The 24,827-nt window shown below is 38.6% G+C and overlaps 1 protein-coding gene across 3 annotated transcripts in view; it reads left to right on the plus strand.

Annotated features, from left to right (window-relative positions):
* The window catches only part of PTPRO (protein tyrosine phosphatase receptor type O), a 234,987-nt gene that overhangs the window by 94,619 nt on the left and 115,541 nt on the right, over window positions 1-24,827 (plus strand). The window contains exon 1 of one of the 3 annotated variants that reach the window (XM_032391766.1): window positions 8,670-9,736. The exons of the other annotated variants lie outside the window; for them this stretch is intronic. The gene's annotated coding sequence lies outside the window, so the exon portion shown is untranslated. Of the gene's footprint in view, window positions 1-8,669; window positions 9,737-24,827 lie in introns of those variants that run through there. 3 annotated transcript variants of the gene reach the window in all.

Genomic DNA, 24,827 nt, shown 5'->3' on the forward strand with positions numbered 1-24,827 from the left:
CCTGTACACGAGCTTTATTTTTAAAGTTTAGTTAACACACACTTACTACGTGACAGGACTCTCCTGCAGGCCACGCCTCACCCGCCCCAAGGCCTGCAAGGCTCCTGCCTTTTTTAGCCCTCGTTCCTCTCCCTTCTAGAGCTGAGCCGAGTCTAAGAGCAGCCTAGTGCCTTCAGCGCACCTCCCCATTCTCACTCATCTCCTTCAACTGCAATTATATCTTGGAATATTCAATAAAGAAGGAAAAACCAGGCATGCTGGGAAAAAAAAAATGGTAACATGTTTACTCTTCATAACAACTCTAGGGGGAAGGGATGAATATCCTTAAATTACAAATAAGGAGGCTGAACCACAGCATGAGAGGTTACCTAACTTGTTGGTATGCGTGAGTCCAGGAAATGTTCCGGAGCCCAAGCTTTGAGCCTATGCTATCCTGCTCTCTTTAAAATTTGATCAATTTGCAATTCATTTGGTGCACAATTTGAGTTAGAAGTCTCTTCCCCTCGAATGTGACATCATTTGTTGTACTAGCTACTATTTCCCGGATTGATTTGAAATAATAAATTTATTCTAAAGTAGATGTTGATATCTACATGGGTTTCTTTATAGCTCCTTGATTCTGCTTTATTGTTCAGTTTGTTACTTCCTTCACTGCTACCACATTGTTCTAATTGTAACTTTACAGCACTGGCGCTAATAAATGTTAGAGCAAGTGTCCTCTTTTTTCGAAATATTTGTCACTCTTCCCATGCATTTATCCCTCCAAAGAAATACAGAGAACCAGCTTCTTAAATGCTATGAACTTTTTTTGGAGGGGGGAGTGGATTTTGACTTGTGACATAATGTACTTTTAAATTAATTTGAAGAAAACTGACATCATCAAAATGATTATATTTTTCATGCTAGAATATGGTAACTTTCCATTTGTTGAAGTCCTTCTATTTTTTTTTAAGATTTTATTTATTTATTTGACAGAGAGAGACACAGCGAGAGAGGGAACACAAGCAGGGGGAGTGGGAGAGGGAGAAGCAGTATTCCCGCTGAGCAGGGAACCCGATGAGGGGTTCGATCCCAGGGCCCTGAGATCATGACCTGAGCCGAAGGCAGACGCTTAACGACTGAGCCACCCAGGCACCTCTATTGAAGTCTTTCTTATACATCATAGCATTTTTACACTTTTCTTCTGAAAGGTCTTATACAATATTTGCTGAACTTACTGCTGAGTTTATTTTTCACTGTTTTCCACTTTTAATGAGATCTCAAATTCCATTAAAATTTCTAATTGGATCCTGCTGATGTGTTGAAAAACTGTTAATATTTGCATGTCTTTCTTGTATATAATCACTGTATTAAATTCTTATCTTAGTTCTAGTAGTTTCTTAATTAGTTATCTTAGAATTTTTCTTAGACAGTCATACCTATGAAAATTGTTAGCCTTATCTCGTCCTCTGCAGTATTTACACTTTTTAATTATATTGTCTCCTTTTGTATGTATATAATGAGAATTATTGGTGATAATATTCTTAATTTTCTAGTTCCTGTTTTAAGTGAAATGTTTCCAGTGTTTCATCATTATGATGTTCTTACATAGAAGTTTGGTTTTTATTCCTGGAGTATTCACCCTCACATTTAAATGACACTGTCCAGTACAGGACTTTAGATTCCCAATCCTTTGTCTCAACGTTCTAGATCTTTCCAAATGCAGCATCCTATGTTTCAGAGGACAAGTCTGATACTAATGTGAGAGTCATTCCATTGTGGTGATTCATTAGGGTTCACCACACCTTTCCATGCTAGTTTCTAGAATTGTTTCATCCTTGGAGTTCAAATGAGTTTCATCTAAATGTATGTAGATTGGGAGTTAAGGTGGCTAGACAAGGTACCAGACACCCAGGCTAATTTAATTTCAGATAAACAATGAATTAAAACTCTCTCTGTCTCAAATGCGTGTATTTTTATTTGCTAAATCTAACAATCCTTGCAGAATATTTAAGTCCTTTTTCAGCTCAGAGAAATATTTTTTTTGTTATTTCTTTGACACTTTGTACTGTGTCAGAAAACTGGTTCTTAAAAAATCATTGTGTATATTGAATATAGTGTTACCTTTATCCCCCAGACAAATTTTTCTTAATTTGGTTGTGTGTCTTAGGCTCTTTAGATGTTCACATGATAGAATAGAACCAAAATGGTGGGGGGGTTTTCTCCTTTCGTCTCTCTGTTCTTATTTTCTGGAAAAATGGATACTGAATATCCTGAGTTTATTCTCTATTTCTCATAACTTTTCTATTAAATTTATATTTTTTTGTCTTTTATGTCTTGTTTTGGGAGATGTTGTCAGCCAAATTAATTCTTAGACCTTCCATTAAAGTGTTAAATTTTAGCTATCATGGTTTTAATTTCTAAGAATGTTTTCTTGATCTCACATTATTCCTTTTTCATAGCAATTTGTTCTCCCACTGTGTCTTTTTAAATTCTCTTTTGTTGCATTATTTTGGATTCCTCTAGGATTAATTCTATTTAATCAGCTTTCTCCTTATATGTGAAGGCGTTGGTTTTCTTCAACTTCTGGTAGCCCTTGATTATCCATTCTTATTTTTATACATTCATGTTTATAAATGAAGGATAGGGCTTATCAGTATAGGTAACCAGAGTGGTTCTCACAATAGCTGTAAAAACCTGTTTTGCAGTAAACTTCTCGAACCCTGATAGGAGAGGGAAATTTAGGGTTTCTGGGAATGAGGTCTGGGGATGGTGGATTTCTTTCCTTAGATAAGCAGGAGGAGGCAGAGAAGTTGGACCCTTTCATTAGTGTCAAAGCAAGTGTTCCTCTGGGTAACACTTTTAAAATCAAGTGCTTTAACAAAGGACCATGTGAAATTTAAGAAAACAACAACACCGTTTTTAGAACAAGTTGATTTCGAGCCATTACTACAAATGATTGTGTTGCAAGGGTACATGATACTTAAAATAACATAGTGATCCTTAGCACACTCACTTTGTGCTCAGCATTGTCTGCAAAAGGCGGGGGAAGGCAGAATGGATCATGCATTGTGCTATTTTCCATTTGTGGGAGTAGAATCTCTTCTCTTATTTTGATATTCAACAGAAAATAATTAGTGGTCAAATTGAAAATACAGAAACTTACTATTGAGTTTCTTATAAAAGGATTATATATGGAAGTAGAGCCAAAGTTCTGAAAAGAGTGTGTTTGCACTTTCAAATATTTTGCTATCAAAGGGTTGGATTACACCACACTTTTAAACTATATGGTGCAGTTTACACACAGAATATTTTAAGTTTAAATTTTTTTTATTTCATGCAACTACTTCCTCGTTTTTGTCTTTTTTTTTTTAAACAAAATTTTCAAATTCGAAATACATTCTGAGTATTTCTCTGAAGCTGAAATGGTGCTTTGTGATGTCAAAGACGAGAAACCTTGCATCTTTCTATTTGCTGTCATTAGGGTACGACCCACCTGTTTATGGTTCAAAATGAAGCTCTAGCCATCACTCTACATTCTAAGCACCAAAGGGGAGGAAGAGGGTAGGAAAAGATGAAGGGCACATGCTGCCTTTTTTCTAAAGGAAATTTCTCAATATCTACATTGAACTTATTGCCACTGAATGGAATTTAGTCACATGGTACACCTTGCTGCAAGGAAAGCTGGGAAATGGAGTCCTTATTCCAGGTGTCCGGGTCCCCAGGTCAAAACCAATGATCTCTGTTCCAGATTCAAGGAAACAAAAGAGACATGATGACTAAATGCATGTGTGATTCTGAATAAGATTCTAGACGTGAAAAATAATTTACTATAGAAAAATTATTGGGACCATGGGTGAAACTGAAATATGGGCTGAGTTTTACATAATAGTATTGTGTCAATATTAAATGTCCTAAACTTGGTAACTATGTTATGGTTATATAAGAGAATGTCTTTTTTATTGAGTAAATATGCACATGTTAAGAAGTAAGAGATGTCGTGATTTATGGAGTTTACTCTCAAATGGTTTAAGTTTTTTAAAAATACATTTTATAAATTTTATAATAAATATTTTTTATAATTCTTTTTTTAAATTTTTAATATTTTATAAAAAAATTATTTTATAATAAAATTATATATACATGGATGGATAATAAAAATTATATATATAATAAAATTATATATATGGATAGATAGTAGATAAAGAGGTAGATGGACAGACAGACAGAACAAATAAAGCAAAATGCAAAATGTTAACAATTGGTAAATCTGAGTAAACAGTCTCTGGGATTCTTTTATACTATGCTTGTAATCTTTTTATGAGTGAAAATTATTTTATAATAAAAAAAGTTTTTTAAAATCAAGGGTTCTAAGAAAAACTTAATCAGGTTTAGGTTTGACTTAATGCCACAGAAAACACAAAGGGCTAGTGCTTCAAATAAGCAAGAAGTTTACATCTTGCTCACATAGGTATGCTCGTCTGAGACTGGAATGGCGCTTCCTGGTGCCAGGAATGCAGACTCCTTCTATCTTGTTTCTCCGTGACTTCTATTTTCCCAGTCACCTCATGATCCAAGATAAATGCTGGAATTTTGGCATTTCAGCCAGAAGGAAGAAGACAACTGAAAAAAAGCATATTCCTTTCCTTTCAGAACACTTTCTAAGGGTTGCACTTCTCTCTTACATCCCAGTAACTAGGAACTGGTCCTATAACCGTATATGGCTGCACCATATATACAACCTTACTTCTCCACATTCATATACTCACTAAAAATCAGGGGTTATTGTAGAAATTGGATATTGAAGATAATGAGGAGTATCTGACACACCATTTGAACGGGTCAGTTCAGATTTTTTTCAAGTTTTTTTGAATCTCATGAACTCCTCCTTCCTTCATCCATTCATCCATTCCAAAGATAGCTCTTGAGTGCTTACCACGTACCAGGCACTGCACTAGGATTTGAGATCAGTATGATGAGAACAGACACATATTCCAGTCTAAAGGATGGGTGAGGGTAAATTATTCAAAGAAGGGGCTGAAACAGAAAGACCACTTAGAGAAAAGAGCGTATGCACAAGTCTCGAGGTGGGAGGGAGAATATTCCAGTTAAGACACTAAAAGATCTGTCTGGTTGGAATACAGAAAGCCAGATGGTAAGAGGCAAGAGATGAAGCTGGAAAGACTATCAAGGTTAAAATAATATGGGCACTAAGGCAGGCCCATAAAGTTACTTGTGTAATAGGAACGGTTTGAGGCAGAGAGCAACATGACCAGTTTTATATATTGGAAGGATTTTCTGAATACAGTGTAGAGAATAGTTTGGAAGAGTGTAAGAACATAATAAACTCTAGAAATCCATGCAAAATAAGAGAGAAGGAAATCTGGGCAGAATCAAGACATCTTCAGGAGATAAAAACCTCAGGACATGATAATTTAGATTCGGTAAGAGAGGGTGAGGGGGGAAAGAAGTTGAAGGTGACCCCACATTTCCAGATTGTGCATTTCTAGATGGATGGTGAGACATTTTCTGACACAGGGGAATACCAAATAAAGATTAGGTTTAGGGGCAAGGTGTCGATTTTCAGTTTGTTTTAAGAGCCTTGAGTTTGAAACGGCTTTCAGACATCCAAGCAGGTATTTCGGGGAGGCAGTTAAATATACAGGTCAGGAGCTCAGAGGAAATGTCAGGACTAGAAAAACAGAGTCTAGAGTGTTTGGCACACAGATAGTTGGTAAAGAAACCACAGTCCCAGATGAGATCACCTACGGAGATAACAGGAGAGTTTAGAACTTGAATATTAAAAAAACAAAACAAAACAAAACAAAACAAAAAACCAGGCAAAAGGAGGATGGCAAAGGAGACAGAAGAGTAGCTGGGCAGGTGGAAGCTGAGTCAGAATTTGGTAGTGTGGTAGAAGCCAAGGGAGGAGCACTCGGGAGCACATAACAGAATCCCATTCTGCAGAGCAGTCAAGGAAGACAAGGACAGAAAGTCAAATTTCAGACAAGAGGGTTCTGAAATGTTACGGCAAGGATAAGGTGTGACAAATATCTTTTCAAGTCATTGGGGTGTGGGGTGGGGTGTGGGTGTTCTGCATTAATATTGGGACTGCTCTGAAGATGATTCTCCAATGATCCTAGTAAAGATTTAGCTTTGTTGGGCGCCTGGGTGGCTCAGTTGGTTAAGCGACTGCCTTCGGCTCAGGTCATGATCCTGGAGTCCCTGGATCGAGTCCCACATCGGGCTCCCTGCTCGGCAGGGAGTCTGCTTCTCCCTCTGACCCTCCCCCCTCTCATGTGTTCTCTCTCATTCTTTCTCTCTCAAATAAATAAATAAAATCTTTAAAAAAAAAAAAAAAAGATTTAGCTTTGTTGAGGACGGCCTCTCCATAGAGTAAATGGAAATAGTAAAGTCATTAGTTTTTTTTTTTAACTGCTCAATATTTTGATGTTGGCTTCAATAACACAATGTTTAATCAATTTATGAATTTCCAGTCACTCAGGGGACAAACGGCTACTGTTCCCAGTCCTAGGGCAAGACGCCCTAGGAGTTTGGCCGTCAAGCCACTAGTTGGTTCTTGACTAAAAAAAAAGTGGTTATTTCCCTCACTGACACTGCCTAGATAACACATGAGACTCTAAAAACCAAAATTATGGTCCACTAAGACTTTGCCTTCAGTCTCCCAAAGCATGGAACTGGGTTTGAGAGGGGGGATTGTACTGTTATCCCCTCATCATCTCAGAAAGGATTAATTAGTTATTTCACTCACATTGGAAGAATTTGCCATTTGAAAAGCCATGAAAACCACTTATTCATTTCTCTCCACTCAAAATATCATAAAGTATTTAATTTTCTTCTCACTTCAATTTTTCAAAGATTTTACAATAAGGAGCCATGTTAAGTGATCCCTTTTTAAAATTAAAATATTTTAGTGGGTGAGCAACATAACTGCTAAACTAAGAAAGACCTATAGTTATTTTAACAAACAATTATAATTGTAGTGGTTCTAATAATTATCATTCAACAAAATAGGTCTTTTTTTTCTTTTTTTAAAAAAGATTTTATTTATTTTGGGGTGCTTGGATGGCCCAGTCAGTTATGCACCCAACTCTTGGTTTCAGCTCAGTTCGTGATCTCAGGGTTGTAAGATCGAGCCCCGTGTGGGGCTCCCCACCCAGCGTGGAGTCTGCTAGAGATTTTCTCTCCCTCTCCCTCTGCACCTCCTGCTCATGCTCTCTCTGTTTCTCTCTCTCAAATAAATAAATAAGTCTTAAAAAAAAAACATTTTATGTATTTATTTTAGTTGAGAGAGACAGAGAGCTCGTGCATGTGCACGAGCAGGGAGAGGAGTAGAGGGAGAGGGAGAGAATCTCAAGCAGACTCTCACTGAGCGAGAAGCCCAACTTGGGGCTGGATCTCACGACACTGAGATCATAACTTGAGCCGAAATCAAGAGTCAGACATTTAACCAACTGTCCCCAAAAGAGATGCAACTATCAAAACAAATGAAAATAAAATAAGAAATCCATAGTTTTTCTATATTGCTACAAATTCAGATAATTTTCAAAGGGATTTTTTTTTCTCTTTTATTTGGCTTTTTACTTTAGAAAAAAAGTATTAATATTAGAAAAACTTTGAGGGGCGCCTGGGTGGCTCAGTCGTTAAGCGTCTGCCTTCGGCTCAGGTCATGGTCCCAGGGTCCTGGGATCGAGCCCCGCATCGGGCTCCCTGCTCCGCGGGAAGCCTGCTTCTCCCTCTCCCCCTCCCCCTGCTTGTGTTCCCTCTCTCGCTGTGTCTCTCTCTCTGTCAAATAAATAAATAAAATCTTAAAAAAAAAAAAAAAAAAAAGAAGAAAAACTTTCAGTGGGGAGTTATATTCTTCACCAAAAAAACCCTCATATATTATTTCAATAACTGTTTCCTAATATTTAGTCATTTATTTTAAATCTGCTTTCTTGGGGCACCTGGGTGGCTCAGTCGGTTAAGCACCTGAGTCTTGATCTCAGGGTCGTGAGTTCAAGCCCCCTTGGAGTCCACTTAAAAACGAGTAAGTAAATGAATGAATGAATGAATAAATAAATAAATAAATAAAAATAAACCTGCTTTCTCAACCTAGAGGAGCATGTACAGTTTCTCTCCTTATTAGGGCTATATAGTACCACATGGCGATCTTCACCAGTATTCTAGGACCATGTAAGCATCTTTAGTGTGTTTACATTAATGTTCGTTGTGATCTTGAGCACAGAACCTTCTTTTCTTTTCTTTTCTTTTTTTTTTTAAAGATTTATTTATTTATTTATTTGAGACAGAGAGAATGAGAGAGAGAGAACACATGAGAGGGGGGAGGGTCAGAGGGAGAAGCAGGCTCCCCGCCGAGCAGGGAGCCCGATGCGGGACTCGGTCCAGGGACTCCAGGATCATGACCTGAGCCGAAGGCAGTCGCCTAACCAACTGAGCCACCCAGGCGCCCTTCTTTTCTTTTTTTAAGACTAAATATTGTCCTGTATGAAGTTTCAAATTCCTCCAGAACTCTCTGTCCCTTGGGGTCCCAGTATAGCCACTGAATTCCCTGTGTGTGCCTGGACCACAGGTCCTTCTTTTTACCACTTTGCAGAAAGGTTGCTTATTTGCAAATGAATACTTCGGTAAAAATGTCCTTTGCAGAATTATTTCCTTTATTTCTATTACAAATCCTATCAAATTTTAGCATAACTGCTAGAGGCTGCAAACAATTTAAAAATTATTGCCTTATCAGGTGAAAACAGATGTGGCCCCAGATGAAATATCTGATATTCAAATGCATGAATTTCCCATTTCACATCAAATTTCAAAATACATGTTGGCCTCAATTCAGCATTTGGGTTTTGATTCACAAGCAACAAAAGTAACTAAATGTAAACTGATTTGGGTGGCATATCTTTCAAGTAACAGTAAAGCAACCGAGGGCAAGTAAGTGCTTTATTTTCTCTCAAGTAAATAGTAAAGTCACAAACATCAATATTTCCAGGAAAAGGGGGAAACCTTTTGCAAGGGGTGTGCAAATCCATTTGATCATCAAGCACTGTTCACAGAAACATAAAAGCTATTACTGGTATCCCCTCATTTTCAAAAGTTCACGTTTTGCCAGTTGCTTTTACAAAGACCTACATTAATACCTGTTTTCACTAACCAAAAGAAATTTGAAGAGACTTCTCACTCTTACAGAAAAAGGCGGAAAGCAAAAATAGCATTCAGTGATTGTTTCCCTGCGATCTGCTGTGGAGACAGCACACAGCGTGGGTTATCTAGCGGGGCCCCGCGAACTTTCTTTCCCAGGAGCCACACTCAGAATCTCAGCATCTCAGCATCTCAGCACCAAGCCAACAGAACACTGAACTGTGTCTGTGAGCATCTGTGCCTTATTTCCCTTTATTTTGTGCATCCATTAGCAAGATGTGTCCTGAGGTAGGAGAAAAGCCTAAGAGAGGTTATTTTGGGAGTCTGGGAACGCTGAAAAAAAACTTTCCATATAAATGTTAATTGCTTCTTCACTTTATGCGATTTCAGGTTGCAAAAGGTTTCATAGGCATGCTCTACTTTTGGATAGCATGGAAACCCGTGTTCCTAGGTTCTTTCCAACTCACCTGCCATAAGCTGAGAAGATCTGATCAGTTTATTCAATCAAAACCATATACAGAGCATCCTCCATCATCATAACTTGTAGATAGGAAGCTGAAATGAGGTTATCGACCTTCTCAACTATCAGAGGATAAGAGTAAGTGTAACCATCAAAAATATAACAGAGCTTTCAGAAGTATGTGAATTTAGCCATTCAAATAATGGCTCATAAGGCATGATTTTCCATGATTTGGGATAGTTTTACAAAACACAGTTTTCGGCTATCTTAAAAACTAAAGCAAAGAAAAACTAAAAATTTTTGTGTCCCCCAACTGACATGACACACGGAGTCTCTGCTTGGTTGGTATTTTGTCATTCTTTCAAAAATAATTTATTTACTAATGTCAACACCGATGCAGCTTTGCACTTCATGGATATACATCTGTTGTTCTTTTGAAATTTCAACTAAGGTTGACTATAGTTTCTTAGGAAATGAATTAGCAAAGCATCTCCTTTTCTTCTTGGCAATTTCTCCATATAATTCCTCTTTACCTCTTTCAATTTTTCTCTATCACCACTGTTTCTTCTCTCTTGATTCAGAATTTCTGAGAAAGGCTGGTCTGGAGTAACCAGCATTCCAAGGTTAGAAGAAATAACCAGACCCTAGTGAGAAATGATGGCCCAGTCACATGAGTGGTGGCCTACCTGCTTCCCAAATACTAATTCATATAACCTCAAATCTTTGCTGCTATATCATTGAAAATATTCTTATTAGCCAGCCATTGGCTCAGACTATGATTTCTGGACAAAGAAATTCTAGTCAGACTAGCTAGATTGGCCTCAGTTTTTTGAGCTATCTAGTAAAAGACCAAGGTTATCCCCTTCCCTGCCCCCAATTTACATGAACCAATATTTCATCAGAAATAAGAGTATGAAGAATTACATTAAAGCAGGCATATAAAATGCAAGCCCCAATTTGGTTTTTATTATTACATGTCAGCAGACATACCATCCTTGGGCCATAAAAAACTTCAGTGCTTACCCTCAACTGATGTGCTTTCTTTGTCACAGATTATTAATACACAGTTTCAGACCAGCACTGTTCTACAGACCACTCTGACTAGTAATGACCAAGGTGCATAAGACAGCTTGTTTCACCATGGGCTCTGTAATTGGCAAACACTATAAAGTTTCAAGCACTGGAAAGCGGAATACGATACAGTCACTTAAAACAAATGCAGACAGGGAATATCTATTGATGGGCAGAGTTTTTCCCCTATATTTATTCAGAAAAGCATGTCATAAAGTAGTATGATCTCATTTTTATTTATTTATTTTTATTTTATTTTTTTTAAAGATTTTATTTATTTATTTGACAGAGAGAGACACAGCGAGAGAGGGAACACAAGCAGGGGGAGTGGGAGAAGGAGAAGCAGGCTTCCCACTGAGCAGGCAGCCTGATGTGGGGCTCGATCCCAGGACCCTGGGATCATGACCTGAGCCAAAGGCAGACGCTTAACGACTGAGCCACCCAGGCGCCCCTGATCTCATTTTTATTAAAGAACAATGTCACAGTAAAGGAGTCAGCAAGTGTACAATGAATGGTTACCTCTGGGTGATAGACTTATGACAGTTTTTTTTCCTTTGTTGTTAACATTTTCCTATTTATTTGACCTAATTTTGGTATCAGGATCATGTATTGCTTTTATTAAAATATTAGGACTCATGGAACTGATGATTTTTTTTATTTATCATTTGTTCAATATTTTTGAATTTCAATTCAGGGCCTATTACTCTGTCTCAATATGCTATGCTAAGTGGCTGGCTGGAGGCCCCCATAAATACAGTACACAGCCAGGGAATGTGACAAAGTATAGGTACCCAAATGGAAGGGCTGAAGTTAATTGGTTTTTATTTTCAAAGCATCTAGTTTCAAAGATGTATTTGGTTGAATATTAGCAATTTCATATGGCTTATCCTAATACTAAATGGGATTTTATTTAAGCAGGATTTCCTCTCACCCTGTTCTAACTTGCCATTGATCACATGCCCGTAACAAATGGGTAATCATTACTTTTCTCTATTCCACAAAATATACTTTGGTACCTCTATTTAAGGTAAAAAAAATGCTTCACTAAAATGAACCAACTTGAACTGACATCAACAACAGGTTCTGCAAATTTCTGCTTGGTTTCTGCATTGTAAGTTTTCTTCAATAAATTAATCCTTATCTCCCTAGGGCAGGCTTTTGACATGTCTGGAACAAAACTCAGCCAAATGTCAAAAGAGGAGGGACGGAAACAGCTCAACTGAAACATATCAGCCAAATCCAACTTAGAAGAATTTATTTATCTGGGACAGAGAGCACTTATGATATTGATATTGGCAAAGTAGAACTTGTAGCATATTAATAAAAGGTACCAAACACATAGGTTTTTTAAATAGTGGATCATCTAACACTCTAATGTCTCATCAATATGGTGTCAGGCTAACTAGAACAACGCATAATAGCAGTGCACTTCCTCGGTAGATTATTCCAGTGTACTTCAACTTGAAAAGGAATCAATTATCCCAAACTTTTTCCTTAAACTTTGGGGTTTTGTATTTTAAATTATAGAAGTTTATGTTACTTGAGGCTTAAATTTTATGAAGATGCCCACATCTCTGTAATTAAAGGTTCTGGTCAGGGTAAAGGGCATTATTAGAAGAAGCAGAATAAAATATATTATTTGCTTTTCAAAACATTCTATTTTCCTCCCCTGCCCACCAAGGAAATGAGGGGCAAAGAGGCCCCACGAGGTCCTCAATGCAGCAAGTACTCAGCAAGTACTGAACTAGCTAAAATAGTGGGAGAATCATGCATCTCTTATTTAACTGGGGCCCAAAAGCAAAATAAGAAAAGATCCCCTCAGGGCACCTGCGTGGCTCAGTTGGTTAAGAAAAGATCCCCTCAGGTGCCACCAAGACGTCTCTATACGAGAGAGCAGAAGGGACTCCCCTGTGGAAAGCAAGTTTGGAAAGAGCAGACTACGTTGCACTTCCCTTTTTTTCTTTTTCTTACCACCAGAAGACAAAAATAACAACACCACCATCCCAGAAAGTAACACCTGCAAGGATCCTGCATTACTCATGCTTGGCATAAAGACCATGCATCATTTGGTCCTGACTTTCCCACGTGTTGACACCCAGGCCCAACCTCCAGTGACTCCTTTGGTATTTGCTTCTTGCAGCCTATGTTCAGCATATGAGTCATCAAACCCCCCGAAGGAGCTGCCGAAAAAGCCTAAGATTTTAGTTAGAGAACCAGCCTTATGGACTGATGGGTGGTTCTTACCCCACAGCTCTGAATGACAATGAAATGGAATATCATCAAATGGCCATGCTCTTCTCTTTGTTAATGGATTTCAGGGGAGAAAGGCAGTAGAAAGTATAAATGTCAGAAAAGAATGAACATTCAGGTCCAAAACTGTGCTTAAGTAAATTAAAAAAAAAAAATCACAGCGAGTTCTTCTTGCTCCATTCCAGCCCATTTGCAGAGAATAAAAAGACAAAGAAAGGCAAGATAGCAGGCTCAGCAGGAATTTGCCACCTTAGCTTTAAATGCTACTGAATTTATGAGTCTCGCTGTTTTACCATTGGCCTTCCCCGACCTCACTTGACCTCCATCAAGAAAGATGGAGACACGGGCGCCTGGGTGGCTCAGTTGGTTGAGCGACTGCCTTCGGCTCAGGTCATGATCCTGGAGTCCCTGGATCGAGTCCCGCATCGGGCTCCCTGCTCGGCGGGGAGCCTGCTTCTCCCTCTGACCCTCCCCCCTCTCATGTGCTCTCTCTCTCTCATTCTCTCTGTCTCAAATAAATAAACAAAATCTTTAAAAAAAAAAAAAAAAGAAAGAAAGAAAGATGGAGACACTTAGGATGAGCAAGACAGCACTGACACGGAATTAACTCCAGGAAGAAGATAACACACCCCACCATGAAGGAATTACTAAACTTAAAAACAGTTCATGAATTCCTAGTGGAATTCCTGAGGGATGCATCCAGAATTTGATTGTGAACTTGCCACAAACCTATGCCTCATACCTATTGTTCTCCACAAAGGAAGAATCTAGGAAACCAGATTTGTGAAAGTTGAACTTGCTGGCTACATGAGTGGGTTGCATCTTATTGTCTTAAACAAAAAAAAGACAATTATAGATATATTGGATTTCTGGTTCTTTTGAGACTCGTGATTCAGTATCTTATGTCAGGTTCATTTCAAGAGGATTGTGATTTATAAGAGAGAAATTGTGGATTTTGTGAAGGTCTATTCGGGAAATATTTATTTTATTTTGAAGTATAATTCCAGTTGAGCTGCCTCGCAGAAACCAGTGAAAATTGCTTCTGTCGTCATCGAGATAAAGGGTGGTTTCAGTTTTCAGAAATTCTAAATTGTGTTCACTTGTGGCAAGAGTGACAAGAGAGTCACCAATCTATAGCCATGCTGTAGAAATATAGAACTTCTCTGGAACATGATGATTATCTCATCTCTTTACCTGTAAGATAGTGGAATACCAAACATTACATGCATATATATTTTCCCTGCTCAGCCCATCCCAATATAACTTGGTTACAGTTTATGTTAAAAAGGATGTTTTCTAATACTAGGAATGCTCCTCATGGGATCGTATGTAAAAGGACCTATCCAGGGTCATAGTTTTTGTGTATTCAATCTTCCCCTTCTGATTATGCAGGAACCATGGTAAGGAACAGAGAGTTGGCACCACCTGCCTGCACATATAGGCAGGCCTTGAACAGTAAGTTCTCATCAAACACTTGTTTGAATGGTTTCTTGTCAACAGTGTTCAAGTTCTTAGCCCGGCATTCAAGGCTTGGCTTCATTTGTTCTAATCTGGCCCTTTGCCTTGTCTCTCATTCTCATGTGCCGAGTGCTATCACTGCATAAAACCTTGGACTCTATCTGAAAAAGTCCTATTCTTCACACTGGCTGTCTCGAACAAACTTTCCTCACCATTTTCACCAGCCCTGAGGATCAGACTAAATTACTTCCAAGATCCCTTCTAATTTTAAATGTAATGACTTATGATTCGAAGAAGTACTACTTCCTGCTTGAAACATTCTTCGCTTCCCCAGGCTGAATATAATCTCTCTGGCTTTGTTCCCCGCTCTTATTGTTCATTCACGTTCTGTATGTTACCTGTCTGTATCCGTGTTTATATCCCCTGCTGCATTTGCAAGTTCTCTAAGCAATGCTGCATTTTTTTTACCTTGTATCTCCTATAGCCCCATGACAGTACCCGGCTTTCAGGATATTGCTAATTATTGAACTGCAGTGAGTACTAAGCAACATCCTCGTCAATATGGGAGTTTTATATGATGGCTTATTTAACAGCTTTTCCTCTCCTGTGTATTGGAAACCCTCTGCCCAAAGTAGCTCAAGGAGATGGCTGTTTTCCGGTCCTGATCCACTTCCTCTCCTGCCTTTGCCACTCAGCCCTTCTGCTTGTGTTGACCATGATGATGTAACTGCCTTACAGAAGTTTCGCTGTTGCACCAAATACACCAATTATAATTCTTTCTGTCCATAATTGCTTAATCGAGTTCTTAAAGCCTGAGCTTTCTGCCTCTGCCACATGGAGTTCATCAGATTTACCTGCTCTTTCTAGACCTAAATCTGATTCGAAACCCATACATCCCTGGAAATGTACAGGTGCACCCCTCTTTTCTGACTCTTTGATAGACCGTTGCCATGTGTAAAGAATTATACTTAACTGTCTGATACAGAATGGCTGATGAATTTTCCAGAGCTGGAATGGGAAAAAGACTAGTTCCAAGGCTTAAAGATTCGCCCACACGATTTTCAAACATCCATCCCTCTAATGCTTTGGTACTATGTACAGGGTTCCATGCATATTATCTTATTAGCTTCTTTGAATAATTCTAAACATAAAGATGACAAAAACAGAAGCTTGAGATGTAAAATTGAATAAAACTCAGGCTCATAATGTAGGTCATAAAGCTAGGAATAAGCACCTTAAGGCAGAGTCTAGCACTCCCAGGGTGACACCCAGGGAGTCAAGGAGATGTGTCAGCTCTGGTGGTACATGGCTAGTTCTTCCCCTGGTTCACTCAGAGCCCCTGAGCCTCATCTGTGTGTTGCTCCAGTGATGGGAATCACCCCTTCCTGAAGATGGCTTCACAATGGAATATCAGCGAATTGCCTTGTCCACCCAGGAAGATATTTCACACTCCAAACGCCTCCCAGTCAGAGGTTCTGCTTAACCTAGATGGCTCCTGGCCTTGCTGATTAACTATTCATGCCTGTTACCAGTGAATAAAAACTGAAAAGTAAGGCCTTACTATGCAGTGTGTTCTGTGGACCAGCAACATTAACACCACCCGGGAGCTTGTTGGAAATGCAGACGCTTGGGCCCCATCCCAGACCACCTGAACTCATATGCCTTTTAAGTTTGAAAAGCCCTACCCTAGAGCACTATATGCATTTAAGATACTTCCTTTATGATATAATGATATCTTTAGTATGTTTGTGACTAAAGGCAATCAAAACATTCTCAATTTCTTGGTTTTTGTTCTTAATTTATTCATTTGTTATAAAGAAAAAAATTATAAATTTTTTTACAATAGCCTTACAACCTAAGCGTGCCAGGTTTGACTTGGACCTCTACAGCATGCACAGAAAGCCCATCTAAGTCAGCTTTCTTATGGCAGAAAGAGAAAAAAAAAAATCAATTGATTTGGTAGGTTTGGGAGGCAAAATATTCTAATATCACTGGAGACGGTTCAAGAAGATGTGCATGTAAAGAGTCTTCCTCTGGCCATAGCAACATTTCTCCAGACCTGTCTCCTGGGGCAAGAGAAAAAGAAGCAAAAATAAACTATTGGAACTACATCAAAATAAAAAGCTTCTGCATAGCAAAGGAAATCATCAACAACTAAAAGACAACCTCCTGCATGGGAGAAGATATTTGCAAATGTTATATCTGATAAAGGGTCAATATCCAAAATATATAAAGAACTTATGCAACCCAACACTGAAAAAGAAAACAAACAACCTGATTAAAAAATGGGCAGAGGACCCGAATAGAAATTTTCCCAAAGAAGACATGTAGATGTGAACAGACATTTTTCCAAATACATCCAAAAGGCCAACAGACACATGAAAAAGTGCTCAACATCACTCAGCATCAGGGAAATCCAAATCAAAACCTCAATGAGATACCACCTCACACCAGTCAGAATGGCTAATTTTAACAAGTCAGGAAACGACAGATGTTGGCAGGGATGCGGAGAAAGGGGAATCCTCCTACATGTTGGTGGGAATGCAAGCTGGTGCAACCACTTTGGAAAACAGTATGGAGGTTCCTCAAAAAGTTGAAAATAGAGCTACCATACGATCCAGCAATTGCACTACTGGGTATTTACCCCAAAGATACAAATGTAGGGATCCGAAGGGGTACGTGCACCCCAGTGTTTATAGCAGCAATGTCCACAATAGCCAAACTGTGGAAAGAGCCAAGATGTCCATCGACAGATGAATGGATAAAGAAGATGTGGTATATATATACAATGGAATATTATGCAGCAATCAAAAGGAATGAGATCTTGCCATTTGCAATGACATGGATGGAACTAGAGGGTGTTATGCTGAGCGAAATAAGTCAATCAGAAAAAGACATGTATCATATGCATATGACCTCACTGATACGAGGAATTCTTAATCTCAGGAAACAAACTGAGGGTTGCTTGATTGGGGGAGGTGGGAGGGATGGGGTGGCTGGGTGATAGACATTGGGGAGGGTATGTGCTATGGTGAGCACTGTGAATTGTGCAAGACTGTTGAATCACAGGTCTGTACCTCTGAAACAAATAATGCAGTATATGTTAAGAAAAAAAAAAGAAGACAGTAGGAGGGGAAGAATGAAGCGGGGGAAATCAGAGGGGGAGACGAACCATGAGAGACAATGGACTCTGAAAAACAAACTGAGGGTTCTGGGGGGGGGGGGGGAGGATGGGTTAGCCTGGTGATGGTTATTAAAGAGGGCGCGTTCTGCATGGAGCACTGGGTGTTACGCACAAACAATGAATCATGGAACACTACATCAAAAACTGATGATGTAATGTGTGGTGATTAACGTAACAATAAAAAATAAAGTCAAAAAAATAAAAAAAATAAAAGAAGACATGTAGATGACCAACAGACACATGAAAAGATGCTCAACATCACTGATCATCAGGGAAGTGCAAATCAAAACCACAATGAGATATCACCTCATACCTGTGAAGATGGGTAAAATTAAAATGACAAGAAATAACAAGTGCTGGCAAAGATGTAGAGAAAAAGGAACCCTCTGTGCACTGTTGGTGGGAATGTAAATTGGTACAGCCACTGAGGAAAACAGTATGGAGGCTCCTCAAAAAAATTAAAAACAGAAAAACCATATGATCCAATAATTCCACTATTGGGTCTTTACCCAAGGAAAATGAAAACACTATTTCAAAAGGATATATGCACCCCTATGTTTATTGCAGCATTATTGACGATAGCCAAGATATGGAAGCAATCTAAGCATCCATCAGTAGACAAATGGATAAGGAAAATGTGCTGTGTATAAATGCATGTGTGTACACACACACTGGAATATTACAGAGCCGTAAAAAAGGATGAGATCGTGCCATTTGAGACAACATGGATGGACCTAGAGGATATTATGCTAAGTGAAATAAGTCAGCCTGAGAAAGCCACATACCATATGATTCCATTCACAAGTGGAATCTTAAAAAAAAAAACAATGAAAAACAAACAAAAAGCAGAGTCAGACCAATAAATACAGAGACCTGGTGGCTGCCAGATGGGAAGGGAGCAAAGAGTTGGGCAAAATGGGGGAAAGGGTATGAGAGATACAGGCTCCTAGTTGTGGACCGAATAAGTCACAGGAATAAAAGGCCCACATAAGGAATTCAGTCACTGACGTTGTAATAGCGACGTCATAGGGACAGATGGTAGGTACACTTGTGAACATAGATAGCATCATGTATAAACTTGTCAAAGCACTAAGTCTTACACCTGAAATGAATGTAGCATCGTGTGTCAACGGTACTCAAAAAAGAAATTGTCTCCTCTAACCAGCCAGATAGCCTGAGGCAGGCCCCTTCCCACCTCTGGGCCTTGGGTTTCCTCATCTTTATCAATTTTGGATTACAACGTACTCTAAAGCTCTTTCCCATTCTGAACACTTGTAGGCACTCTACCACTACTTCCTGACTAGATCTCTCCTTGTCCCCCTCATCTCCTTTACCACTGTGAAGCCCAAGTCAGTCTTGCTTCAGTTATTATGAGGGCCTTCTAATTGATCTCCTGCTTCGCGCTGCCCTGCCCCAATCCAGGTCCACACCACCATTAGTTCTGTTCTCAAAAGAAAATCTACTCATGGCCATCTCATGCTTACCACATTTCAGCGGCCCTGAGGTAATGCCCAAACACCTGGACATGGCCTTGAAGGCCCTTCCTGTTCCATGAAGGTGCTGTGCTGTCCTCCATCCCGGGTTTCCAAGCCCTCTTGCCTGAAATATCCCCTGCACTCCAGCCTCTTTACCAGCCGAGTCCTGTTTATTGTCCAACCGTCAACATTGCCATTACTGGGTAAGGTGTTCTTGTTTCTGGAGTACTTTGTGCTTCTTGTCATAATATTTGATGCTTCTTACTGTTATTGCCCATTAGAATGAATCCTCTTGAGGTCTGAATCCAGTCTCCCCTGCTCACAATCATGTTCTTGTAGCTAACACCAAGCAAGCACTGTGAATTATTGTTTGAATTACTCTTATTTGAATTCCTGGTCTTCTACTTCCTAGTTATTGATCAAATAATAATAATAATGAATTCTAAACGTTGTTCTAAGGATGAGGCCTAATTAATCTAAAGCACCTAGAATAAACCCTGGCATATATTAGGCACTTAAGATACACTATTATTATTGTCATTCTTTTCTTTCTTTAATTATAGCACTTAGTATGGGCTTAATTATAATTACCTGATAACTAAAAATCTCTCTCTTACTTTGAATGCTAAAGGGAATAGACAAAGAAGGAGACATATTAATCAACTACACAAATGGATCAGATTAATGGTATTTTTTTATTCCAACGAAATAGAGAATCATATTGTTATGTACTAAATATATATAATTAATCATATTTATTATAAATTATGCGGCAATATATTTGGAAAATATTGTATTGAATTATCTTAAACTATGATTTAATTCTTCCAGTAAATGTTGTATGATTTGTTTCCTTGAAGCTTAAGCTAATGGAAAAGGCCTGGGAGAAATTGTCATTTTGAAGAAAACAGATCCTGGATACTTATAACCTAAAAGGAAATCTGGCATGCATCTCTTAATATTCTTAGAAATTACTCATAGGTTCAGCCTTTATTAATTTATAACTCTTCAAAGTTATGAATTGAAAGGGGTCCTAAAGTCCAGTCTCCCATCCAGTATTTGAATCTTCGTGGCACCATCCTTGCCAAGTGGATGGACGGTCTCTGCCTGAGCAATTAGGCCATTAAATCTCTATTAGATCCCATAGCAACATAGGATTTATTAATGGTTTATCTATGAGTCTATAGAATATATTCTCTGCAAATCAGAAACAGACTATAGAATAGTCATAGGAGAGAAAAGGAAGGTGGACAGTGGATAAGGAAACAGTCGAGATATTAATAGAAATTCAGCTTGATTCTCTTTCTCTGTCAAGTATTAAATAATGACAGGTAAAAGTCATGACCAGCAAAGATCCAAATATGAATGTTTTGTGTCCCTGGTTTATTGTTCACTCTTATGCTCTTTCCCAGTTTACAAATGTTTTTCACGGTCTCCCACCCATTCTTCCCTTCTGTTTTTTAATCGTTCCTCTTCATCTGATGCTTCTTTTCTCTCCACCTGCCTCCTTGCTTATTTCCCTAATACCTCTCTTTGTTTAGCCAAATATTCTTTTATTTCTATAATATGAAGATATGATTTGGGTTTAATAATCCAGAAACTGAACTATAGTTCTAAATATTCAGACATATTAAAAATAGGCTGGACAGACACAGTAAGAATATGTCATTAAAGGCTCAATAAATGACGAGTAGATGGATGAATGGATTATTTAGGTTTACAAATATCTGTTAAGTTCCAAATAGTAACATACTGTGATAGATAACAAGTGAACTCTGAATGCCTGTCTTTAGAAAGTTAAAATCTAGCAGGAAATTTATAGACAGAACTAACCAAACACAGCACAAAGCAGACCATGAGAAGCAATACAAGGGAGGAAAATAAGGAATGAAAAAAAAAAAAATAGGTGCAGAACTAGAGAGAAGGGGAATATTATTCAGGGAGGAGGAAATAGAAACAGAGTAATTGGTAAATGGAAAATTAATGTTGATCATAAGTATTATATTTCAAGGTATTTAAAATAAGAAAGGCATGTTTAAGAACTTAAAGTATATTGATATTAATTCTAAAACTCAGGGACACCTGTGTGGCTCAGTTGGTTGAGCATCTGACTCTTGATTTCAGCTCAGGTCATGATCTCCGGGTCATGAGAACAAGCCCCACACTGGACTCCGTGCTGGGCATGGAGCCTGCTTAAGATTCTCTCTCTCCCTCTCCCTCCACCCCTCCCCACTCTCATGCTCTCTAAATAAATAAATAAATAAAATTAATAAAAATCATACAGATCCCAAACTCAGCCATTTGATAAAAGTACTGCATGCTATGACTTTATTAATCTTTATTATGAATTGAATAAACACTTTGTAAATAAAGATCTTTTGTTAATGCAAACAATGAAGATTATTGTAAATTGACATAAGGTACATGTGTCAGGTGACCAGAACAGCTTCCGCCTTTAAGAACAGAAACCTTAGGGGCGCCTGGGTGGCTCAGTCGTTAAGCGTCTGCCTTCAGCTCAGGTCATGATCCCAGGGTCCTGGGATCGAGCCCCGCATCGGGCTCCCTGCTCCGTGGGAAGCCTGCTTCTCCCTCTCCCACTCCCCCTGCTTGTGTTCCCTCTCTGGCTGGCTTCCTCTCTGTCAAATAAATAAAATCTTAAAAAAAAAAAGAACAGAAACCTTAGTATAATAGGTAAAGATGTGGAAAGAGATTTAAACACTTCTGTAAAGAATCCTATGAAAAATTTTCGCAGTTGCCATTAGATTCTGTACCATCCAAGTTTTCTAATGATAAAAACCACTTTTCAAAATTATCTCGATGCAAATATTTCTACTTTTCACCTTTTAAGATACATATTATAGACGGCAATAAGAAAATAGTTAATGATGAAACACCAATTAGCAACAAGAGCAGTGTGTCAAGTAGAAGCAAGGCTATTTCCTTACCAAATAGCACAGAATGATTTATATAAATGCCATCCTTTCCCAAAGAATAGAATCCTTTCACTTGGTGCAGTAAATTGCATACTGTCTTTTTACAGCTGTTCTGAAAGACAAAGATATTTTTGAGCTTCATTTATAAAACATAAATATCAGATTGTTGTTTTAGCCTTCTTGTAATTCAAAATAGCATCAGTGCTGGCTGAACATATTACTCATACCGTGGAAAGTAAGAAACGGTGACAATTTAAAACTAACATTGTGAAATGAAGATGAATATGTGAAATGTTCACTTCAAATGGTTTAAGTAGATGTTATAAATACTTAACGTGAGGATAGCAGGATCTTGGTAAAGAAGAGCCATTTGAAATTATTTCTACTTCTTCCTGCAGGAACAATCTACCTGCTACTAGATGTTTATGATTCTAAGTACAAAGTGATGTGTCCTGGGAGAGATGTAGATATTGGGCTGTGAGGTGACAGGAAGAGAGAGACCATTTTTCTGAGATGGTTATAAAGACTTCTCAGAGAAGGTGGCATTTGGCCAACAGACACATGAAAAAATGCTCCACATCAGTCATCATCAGGGAAATACAAATCAAAACCGTAATGAGATATCCCCTCATGCCGGTCCGAATGGCTAAAATTAACAACACAGGAAACAGCAGATGTTGGTGAAGATGCGGAGAAAGGGGAAACTCTTACACTGTTGGTGGGAATGCAAACTGGTGCAGCCACTCTGGAAAACTGCATGGAGTTTCCTCAACAAGTTAAAAATAGAGCTACCCCATGACCCAGCAATTGCACTATTTGGTATTTATCCAAAGGATACAAACATAGTGATTCAAAGGGGCACCTGCACCCCAATGTTTATAGCAGCAATGTCCACAATAACCAAACTATGCAAAGAGCCCAGATGTCCATCAACAGCTGAATGGATAAAGAAGAGGTGGTATATATGTACAATGGAATACTACTCAGCTATCAAAAAGAATGAAATCTTGCCATTTGCAACGACGTGGATGGAACTAAAGGGTATTACGTTAAGCAAAATAAGTCAGTCAGAGAAAGACAAATATCATACGATTTCACTCATATGTGGAATTTAAGAAACAAAACAGATGAGCATAGGGGAAGAGAAGGAAAAATAAAATAAGACGAAATCAGAGAGGGAGACAAACCGTAAGAGACTCTTAACTCTAGGAAACAAACTGAAGGTTGCTGGAGGGTGGGTGGGTGGGGGGATGGGGTAACTGGGCGATGGGCACTTGAGGTAATGAGCACTGGGTGCTGTATGCAACTGATGAATCACTAAACTCTACCCCTGAAACTAAAAAAAAAAAAAAGTGGAATTTGATAGAGATATCAGTGCCAAATAGAACTGGATATTTGAAGTGGGGGAGAAAGGGTATTTCAGGCAGAAGGAACACATAAATAGAACCACAGAGGCAGGAAGGCACCTGGGGCATATGGAGTGGGGAGTTTGACTAGTGTGTGGGGTTCACGGAATTCCTGACAGAGAAGTGGCAACAGATTAGATGGGATAGAAAATTTGGGGACAGACTGTGGAGGGGGTTGAGTGTCAAGCAACCGAACCTGGTTCTTATTTGGTAGTGAATATTAAGCTCAGTGATTCTTCCCCCGAGTTTTTAACCCAGAACATTCACACGATCAGAACTGTGCTGTTTTGGGGGTGCTTAGAATGCACCCAGCTCTGCCAGGTAGTCCACAAACATTACCCAGTATAGTCACCACAAAAGTATAGCTGCAAGAAGATGAGCAACTCCATTTTACAGATGAAAAACTGTCTCAGAGAGGCTACGTAACTTGTCCGTGTTCAACAATCTAATAAGCAAAACTTTTTTACGCTAAATTTTATGTCCTTACTCTTCATCATCCTATTTTCATAATTTTATTGTTTAACCAAGATCTTGTAACTTCACAATTCTGTTACTATTCATAATTCGGTATTTTGAAGAAGAGAGAAAATGGAAGAAAGACTAGTTTAGAGGCCATTTTAATAAAACAATAAGAAACAATATTTCTAATTGAATTATGTCTGTCACTAGTTCAAGTAGCATCAAATCTGAGCTACCATTGTTCCTGAAAAATGCACACTGAGAAATTGCATGATTATTAATTTAGGGCTTTATTTGATATTGAGGGTTCTTATACAAGGGCAAACTTAAATCCCTTTTGTGATCTGTGAGGTTTCCTATGATAATCAGAAAGCTTTGCAATGCAGCTAACAAGAGTTTCCTTAGCCAGATTCATTAGGTGTAATTTCCACTTCTTTTAAACCATCAAAATTAAGCACTTAGTATGTGTAAGGCATAAAATATGGCAAGTATCTTAACTACATTTTTTTCATTGTATTCTCATAACAACCGTGTAAAGTGAGCACCCTTTTCCCATTTTATAGAAAAAAAAAACTAAGGTTCAGAGAGTTCTGTGTGTGATGGCACAGATATTCATATTCAACTTTATTTGCCTTTAAGTCACTACTCTTCCTACTACAGCCAAATGCCCTGTAACTCCCCATGTAATAAAGATGAGTGATTAGGGGCGCCTGTGTGGCTCAGTCGTTAAGTGTCTGCCTTCGGCTCAGGTCATGATCTCAGGGTCCTGGGATCGAGTCCTACATAGGGCTCCCTGCTCAGTGGGGAGCCTGCTTCTCTCTCTGCCCCTCCCCCTGCTCATGTTCTCTCTCTCTCAAATAAATAAATAAAATCTTAAAAAAAAAAAAAAAGATGAGTGATTAGTTAAAGTGACATTCATGCCTCTTGGTTGCAAAGAAATTAAGTAAAATCTGAAATGCAGCTCATGGCAGGGACACAAACTTTGGAATCAAA

The sequence above is a fragment of the Phoca vitulina genome, unplaced genomic scaffold (assembly GCF_004348235.1).
Source record: "Phoca vitulina isolate PV1807 unplaced genomic scaffold, GSC_HSeal_1.0 scaffold64, whole genome shotgun sequence".
Lineage (NCBI taxonomy): Eukaryota > Metazoa > Chordata > Mammalia > Carnivora > Phocidae > Phoca > Phoca vitulina.